General features: G+C 32.9%; 1 long non-coding RNA gene across 1 annotated transcript; it reads right to left on the bottom strand.

Moving 5' to 3' along the window:
* Positions 1-3,204: 3,204 nt before the first annotated feature.
* Positions 3,205-8,261, bottom strand: LOC138312217 (uncharacterized). Its single transcript, XR_011206885.1, has 3 exons — positions 8,080-8,261; positions 7,585-7,653; positions 3,205-3,453 (listed from the first exon to the last, which is right to left on the bottom strand). It is a non-coding gene; the product is annotated as an uncharacterized lncRNA (long non-coding RNA).
* Positions 8,262-9,066: the final 805 nt, after the last annotated feature.

The raw sequence follows: 9,066 nt of genomic DNA on the forward strand, positions 1-9,066 counted from the left end.
ATCTGATTGTAGCGAACGGGTAAGCCAACAAGAATGACTGAATATGCCTTTTTATGCTTTTTGTTATTCGTTTTCCAACGTCGTTTGGTTCGATGTATAGAAATTAAATAAAATTTGCAAATTCATGCGATTTCGATCAGAATATTATACCATTCTTATAAGTTCATGTATATAGTCAATAAATTACGCGGACTACATAATATAAGTTAAATAGCGATATACGAGTTAAACGGGTGTACAACGTATTTACATGGGGGCATTCTAAATAAAGTCATGGTGATGAGTGAGTTTAGTAGTAAAATGGGTTGTGATATGAAGGGGTTTCTATGTTCACAGTCAGTTAAGGTATGTTTTGGTGAGACATACACCACTTTACATCAGATAGGTAATTTTGTCCTTTGCAACTGTTATAGATTCTACGAAATCATTGCGTCTCTCTAAATGACTGCCTATAATATCATATACTCATGCAGCCTACTATGTATTATTCGTAGATCACAAGAGTAAAGTTAGTTGTAACAAGAAAAGGTAAAAGTAACGAAATTGTGCTCATGGGTTTCTTCTTAGCTTTTCGTCTCTTTACAGTTCTTTTTCCATACGTTAGTGCAGTTTGAAGTGACAATATTCTTTATTATAGACGGACTTGTGAGATTCTATAAATATGAAGAAATGCATGTTCACGTTTAGATGGGAGATAAGGAGTATTTTTACTAATCTTGTCAGCGCAAAACATTAACTAATATCTCGAATGCCAGACGTGAGTCTTTTCTAAATAGAGGACATGCTAGAGGTGCTAATCCACAAATTTTGGCATTTATTAAATTTACGCAAATTTTTGAAGGGGACTGAAATTAAGATTAATCTATAGTTATGGATAAAAGAGTATTCCAGACAGCAGGACTAATAATAAACTCCAGAATTTTCCAGGTAACCCGAGTTGCAATGGATAACTTAGATTGGTTTTTCAGAGCGATTATTAGCAATTACTTTATCAGAGCACAAATTGAGAGCGTTCATGCTGACTTAGCGTTCTCGTACCTAGTGTATACGCCTGCCGTGCACCAACCTGTCAGTTATAATATTTATGTCATATAGAAGATGTGATTAGTGGCTTGGCCACGATGTAACAAGCTCATTTACCTATAATCGGAGATATCATCTAAATGCGTTGTACCATCTCTTGTTGCGGGTAAGGGAGGTACATCGTACGAAATAGTTATCTTGATGGATAGTGTTAATGTTCGAGTTCTGAGATCAAAATTGCAGTTATTCCCTTCTTTTTTCGCCTAATGTAATACTGTGATGGTTATATCACTGTGAGTCTGGTTTCAAGGTTTTTACGACATTTCGTCTTGAGGTGAAATAACATATAATTTAAGTAAATAATTATGAGATAATATCTGGGTGGGGCTTTTGCAGAATTTCTTTTAAAATCAACATAAAAAAACACACCTTTTCTTAGCAATAACTGTGTGTAAAAATAGGAAATTCGAAGGATCGTTTTCTGAACAAAAAAGGGTTATTTGTTTTGTTTTTGACAAAACGCGATTCCAAATAAGATGAAACTATTTCACCTTTCCCATTTAAGCCATTAAGAAGCGATTTTGAGTCATTTCCTCCTTTTTTTCGTAATTGGGATACTTTGTGGAAAGGATATTGCTATATGTTTGCCTTTTCCTTACCTTCACATGTAGCATATTCCCTACAATGTCTTATTATTCTACTTCAATGTAGGGAATTCCCTACATCGTAGAATTTCAAAAAACGCCCGAAAGGTTCATAAACCATGCGTTTCAATGTAGCGAATTCCCTACATCATCTGGAATATTGAGATGCAAATATCCATGGCCTTACAATGTAGCGAATTCCCTACATCGTACAATTTCTAAAAAACGCCTGAAAGGTTCATATACCTTGCGTTTCAATGTAGCGAATTCCCTACATCATCTGGAATATTGAGATGCAAAGATTCATGACTTTTCAATGTAGCGAATTCCCTACATCGTACAATTCTGTGAAAATCTCAAAAGATTCATATACATGGGTTTTCAATATAGGGAATTCCCTACATCGTTTGAAAAATTCAGAAGCAAAGATTACTGGCCTGTCAATGTAGCGAATTCCCTACATCGTACAATTTCTAAAAACGCCTGAAAGGTTCATATGCCGTGCGTTTCAATGTAGCGAATTCCCTACATCACCTGGATTATTGAGATGCAAAGATCCATGACCTTTCAATGTAGCGAATTCCCTACATCGTACAATATCCTAAAAGCGTCCGAAAGAGCCATATACATGGATTTTCAATATAGGGAATTCCCTAAATCGTCTGAAATATTTAACCTGGCTTCTCAACGTAGTAAGTATCTTACATAGTCTAAAAAATCCTGGTATATACTATACGTGAAATGAATCAAAACGCAAAAATTAAAACTGGAATGCTAATTATTATGGTAATGTTTATAACGCCATTTTTACCGTAAATGGTAACGCCGTGTTTATCAATTTCACATAACGGGGGACGATTTATAATAAACATGAAGACGCCAGATACAGAAGAAAGATATTGCGGTAAGTCTTGCTTTTTTGTTTCTTTATTTATAACCTATTTCAGCCAATAGTGAAATTGAAAATTGTTGTTATTGCATTTTCATAATCATCCTCTTTCATACATTTATACATTGAAAGTATGTGTTCTACCTATTAGTAAAGTGGATGGTGTTCTTATTGCATTAAGATCACCTTAAAGAATTTGTCATACATAATATATGAAAGATGAAGGTCATTACATTGAAGCGTTTATCATGTGGAGATATATACCTGAAGATTCATTCACATTTGTTTGACAATAAAACAATATTAATTCAATGTTGTCATTACAAAATATTTTCATCTTGTGATGTCACTATAAATAAAAGATACCAGGTACTTAGGTTTGTCATCAGTAAACTTGACAATTATACTGGGTTACGCTGTTAATACAACTCTGAAACTCGACAACAAAGCTTATTACAAAGTTCTTTTTCCGGTTGGAACTTTCTTTATAGTGTTATTTGTTTACCAAATGTTAGAAAATATTTGTGTTGCGAAGGTAACACAATTAGACAGTTGTGCGTCATTTTACTCCCAACTCTCCAAACGTAATATAAGAAAAAATTCCCTTGTGTTGTGAAACAAATGAGCGCAACCGTTTACTCACACTCGTGTGTCACGGAGAACTGGTCCATTTAATGATGCAAATCATTCTGTATATTATTTGGATTTAACACAATAGAAATTCATTGAAATTCATATCAAAAGTGTGTGAAAATGATGATATCATTTATCGACTAGAGAGAAGTCTTCATTTTCCTTCTTCAGATGTCATAATGACATATTGCCTATACATTGTCATATCTTTAGCTCAGCGGTTTCTCTGCATCATACATGTATATAGATAGGAGGATCTTCTGCCTGTAAAAGAATAAGAAATTTTGAATTAGAATGTTATAGATTTTTAATTGAGTTAGATATATGTCATTCGAATTTTGAAATGACAGTAACAAAACAAAAAGGAAATATATTGCAATTCAAATTTACTCATGAATTATAACTTGTAACTCATTATGTTTGAAAATTTGCAATCATCAATACATGTCTTACACTGGGATGTGGCTGTTAATACTGGGTTGGAGTGGATACTCAACAATGCATTTGAAACAATTTTACAGTCCAAATTCATAGTGATGTTTATATGTAGTAATCACCGTCTACTATGTAACTGTTGTGCGTGACAATTATATTTTCGGCGTAGTTTGCATCTGGTAATTGCGTGTGATCGTGGACTACTACTGCAAAAATCGGTTATATATATATTGAACATTTTCAAGTCACAACGTAACTAATCGCTAATAATATGAATACTTATATCTTGGTGGCTCCACCTGTGAAATACGATGACCATTGCTTAATTTCGGGAAAGTATTGGATAGTTGACAGTTAAAATATATGTAATTCACCTCACTCTTTAGGAAACTAGGATTAATTGTGCAATATTTTGTCCTGGTCATTAAAATGAAGTTCATTAATTATTTAAGTAACATATAAATGTTTTATTTGATGTCACAGAGGTCCATATATCATTTTTATATGGTTTGGACCTATATTAATATGTCCGTAGTCCAATCATCAAATTATGTTTTCTTTAAATTCATCAGCTTTTCATAGATTCAATTACAAGGAGACTTTTAAATGTTACTATTGCAATATGTGGACTATCCGCTATAAGATGAAACATTTACATGTAGCCATGTTCCAGAGAATGTTTTACAAAGCTATCAAGATATAGTGGTGCCTGCGATAGTTATTTGAAGACGATTGACTTAAAAGGACAATTCAGTATAAGATTGCAATAAAATATGCACATATATCAGAAACAAACCAGTTCCATTGTCAGTTAGAACATTATATCTATGCCATATCTTATTTTGTAGTTATATATGTAACAGCTTCAATGAATTGTCCCTTTCCCTTTCAAAAAACAAATTAAATTGTTTTAGCTTAATTTATGCTAACAAATTTTCGATTTACGTCCCGTCGAAGACATCATTGTTTGTGCTACACCACATGGATTATAATCAATCAGGCAAGTTTCCAGGGTTTTTAATGGTTGTCGTTAAAGAATGCTTAAACATTTGGGGGATGAGTCTAATCTGTCAAATCTGGAAATCACTCCCCAGATAAAGGGATGTCAAACCCCTATTATATTACAATGACTGTCTAGTGATTAATTAGGGTGTGGTCAATTTGTAGCCCTCCCATCAAAAATTGCCCTCTGTGGTCTTGTAGTTATTTTAAAGATTTTTACCTTTCAATCAATAGAAAGTAAAAGAACAATACGTGATTTTCCAGAAATTGTGTTAAAGTGCAAAATTAATTGGACTCCATATACAATTATTTTTGTACCGCCAGTATTACAAATGTGGCAGACATCGCTCTTTTAAACTTTTCATTTGTGTGAATTTTCCTATGATCCTGATCTTATGAACAATTTTTTCATAATTTTGGATTTTTCAATATTTCCCACCTGATATAGTACCGAGAACTATTATTATTAAAACCAAAACACATCTTTTATCGCAATTATTTATAAGTTAGGCTAATGTTCACTTACTTGACTCGACTATGATATAAGATAGATTAGTTGTGACCTATAAGTTTACTCCTAAAGTGTGGTCAGTAACGTTAGTGAGTGGTTATTACACCATACCATCAGATAACAATATGGCTAGCCAGTGTTAATGAGGGATCTAATGACGAGACTAATTCTCCTACTGATCCTGGTGTATCAAATTACAAACTCAATGCGGATTTGACCAGTCTCTAGAATCAGACATGTGGTAGAGAAGCCAAATTTCAGTGTTTTTTTTTTAATATTCTATCAAGAAACTGTTGGTCAGTCTAGGGGACTACACACTGGACCAGTCCCTGATAACGATTTAACACATAAATGTAAATCAGATAGCTGCCGATAAGCTCCGCCCCCTTAGATACTGTCGCTACGCACCCAAAGCTTCTTCAAATATGACAAACGCTCCCAATAAAGATACCAGTAACTGATAGAAAGTGTCATCTTTCTTTCTGCCAGACAGAATTACAATCTGATTTAGAGATTGTTTTCTTTAAATCTTGGTTACAATAGGTCTTTGGTTTTGCTAACAATGAAGAGTTCGACGTATTTTCATTAAAGGTGGCCTCAGATATTGTACAGGTCACGGACATTTGTTAAATTTTACAAGATGGTGCATGTGTCATATTGGGGGCAGTTTTATACATACTGGACATCGTCGTCAATTCATTCTCTATATTTACCTGTACAGTCTGGAATATCCTTATGTGGCTTTTACATAATAATTCTATTTCTGTTTTTCTCTTTTTCTATTCTTTCATTTTTTTATACAATTTTTGAGATGATAATATGCTGGCATTTTACAAAAGTTTTCATTTCTTCATGTAAAGGTTCGCTGCTCATCTGACTTTAAATATTAAAGTCGATTTATTAGAATATCATCAAAAACTAACGATATGAAATCCATCTATCTTTGAAAATTTAAAATTTAAAAGGTATTTCAACTTTTGATGAAAGCAAGGACGTAGATGAAGTTTTTTAACATATAAATACGTTTTTATTTCTTCAATTTGTTTTTGCTATCACTTGATATTGCATTTAAATTTATAGATTATGTATACCCCGGCCTGTTCATACCGTCGCTGATGTAAACATGGGCTAAATAAAGAAAATAACACCAGCGATAATTGATCAATCTTATAATATTTATGATTGTTAATATGTTGGCATATCATCGATAACCGCTGTTACAAGTTTTTGTATTTTTTTTATTGTATATTAAATTGTGTCTTTGCATGTGACATTTTAATAAAATAATAGCTATCTTGATATTTGGAAGAAAAACAACTCATCTAGATTAGGTATTTCTTATGGCACACACGAAAACGTAACTTTCAACGAAAGCATGTAGATTTATACGTGTACGTGTTTGGCAATGCTTTCTTGTGGGACATGAAGGCGGTGCCCAGTCGCCGACTGAACGAGCTAGCTGTGTCTGTCTATGACAGTGTTTAGGTTTATGACCCCCTAATCTCAGAGGTATTATATATTATTGCCGCTTAACTAATGTACGGCCACTCGAAGGTTTCGCCGGTCTGGGGGTCCTTTATAATGTATCCATGGGCATCATAAACTTATCCTTAGTCATTAATTTAATGTTATGTGTATATCAGATTATAGCGTTTTCCCCCGCTAGTCGTTAACGTGAACTGCCACTAATTATAACGTTACATATCTGTTTATTTGTGATGTTATATACATGTATGAGGTGATCGAGATATCATTACATCTGTATTACATCATTATTGTAGGCCTGTTAACAACAACACAACATTAATACAATCTAGTATTTAAATTCTGGTGAGAAAATTGGATCAATAACATAAAGTTTAAAGATATTTTTGTTAGGAATATTTTTGATTTTAGGAAGAGTTTTTTAAAGTCCCAATATCCGTGTCTGTCTTATTTTTTTCATGATTTCGAAGAATGTTGAAAAAAATGCTGTTGTAAATCATGCAAATACAGGACTAAATCGAAGTCAGGATGAGCGATAATGATTCGGAAACTTTTAATAAAAATCAAATATTGAACATCGCTAGGTGGGTCCCATTGATCAAACAAGTCGAAGTTAGCCGACATTATAACGTCGTTGCCGATAACGTCATAAGACTACCGTAACTATATGTAACGTCTGTCCGAACTCTTCCGAAGACGGGTCATGAACTTTCCGTTTGGCAATAATCGTAACATCCATGGTATCCAGTTTAACATGAAGGCATGTTTACAAGTATCGATTTTCAACAATTGTTGTACCAAAGTTATAGAGAAATCATTTTAAATATATCTCTTATAACTTAATTTTAACTAAACTACATCTACAAATACTAACAATATCGGAGTCGAATCTAACTTGACTTGTTATTTATAGATTCGTATAGTGTGGCTTTAAATATAATACTTTTAAATGATACACTTACCAATCTATTCTTGTCAGTTGTTCATGATTACTGCCACATTTGTGATACCTGGTATCCTTGTTCGGTTACCTTCGAAACAAAGAATCTATTGAGTCATACAACACACCACTTACGTCAATTGGTTTTAGAGAAAGTCTTGTTGAATAATACATACAATCAACTATTTCCTACAGTGTATATTAAATTTGAAAGAAAAATACATTTTGATTTAATAATTATTTTACGGGAGTACTATACGGGGATGATTATGGTGTGTAATATTGACTGCTTAGTAATTTATTTCAATATATAACAACACACGATCAAGATTAAAAGGTGATTAGTAAATGATGTTTTTGAAAACTAGCCAAAGTCTTTGAAATAAATAAAATGATTTCGTGGATTTGATGATTTTGCTATATTTTACCAGGAGGAAGTGGAACAATATAAAAAGTAATCTTTGTAAAGATGATTAAATTGCAGCTATTTAGTAATTTTACCATTGGATACACGTACCTGATATGTAGTATTGTTTTTAGTTGAACATTCCTATTTTCCCTCCAAATTTAAAAACGGCCAGCCCTTCTTTATACACCATACTGAATCCAATCTAAAGCCACGCGGTCCAGAATTGGGGTTTACCATACCATGTGTTTACTGTACATGTATTGGTCATCGAAACCCGATCTCTTGTCTTGACTCGACGCGTTGATGTGGAAAGTTACATGTATACACCACAAATTGAATGTGTTCTCGTTCTATCTTTCTGAAACGGCATTTAATTTGGGAAATAAAATGGGAATGTAAAACTAAATTGTTATAAGTTTGTACTGTAGAGTCGCAATAGTTATTAGCTAACCGTTAATACCATGCTTATTATCACCTTCAAAATAATTTGATTAAAATTAATATTGTTTTTAATATAATTTGATATATTTCATAAGGCGTGTCTTATTATGTTTCCCGCGCCGTCCTAATATCACTGCGCGTTAGTTTAACATCACTGCGTCAGACAGCAAAACAGCGAAATGAATCTGCACTGCTAAGTAACATAGATTACGCAGGAAATCTTGCTTTTATTTGATGTTGTAACCTCAAATTTAGGCCATCGATATATATTTTCTTATGTTAGTATTGTTTTAAAGAAATCTTATTTTTTATTTCGGAAAGATAGTGGGCCTTTAACATAGTATTAAAAAACGAAAAATATCACATAGCTTTGCCCATTTTATTAGTGGTTGTCATCCATTATATCTAGGCTTAGCTATATAGGTGATTAGCACGCCGTTACGTCAAAAACATGTAAATATGTTATTGTATAGTACATATATTTTACTTTCGAGCGTTGCATGGCAAAGAATTAATGACTACGATGTGTAATAAAAGTTTTACCCTCGGGTATTGTAATTAAATTTTAAAGCTGAAACAGAGAAAATAAAAAGACAGGATTTACATACCAAACAAATATTTCTTTATGGCGAAATGATTTTGACGTTGACCAAA

The sequence above is a fragment of the Argopecten irradians genome, unplaced genomic scaffold (genome assembly GCF_041381155.1).
Source record: "Argopecten irradians isolate NY unplaced genomic scaffold, Ai_NY scaffold_0253, whole genome shotgun sequence".
NCBI lineage: Eukaryota > Metazoa > Mollusca > Bivalvia > Pectinida > Pectinidae > Argopecten > Argopecten irradians.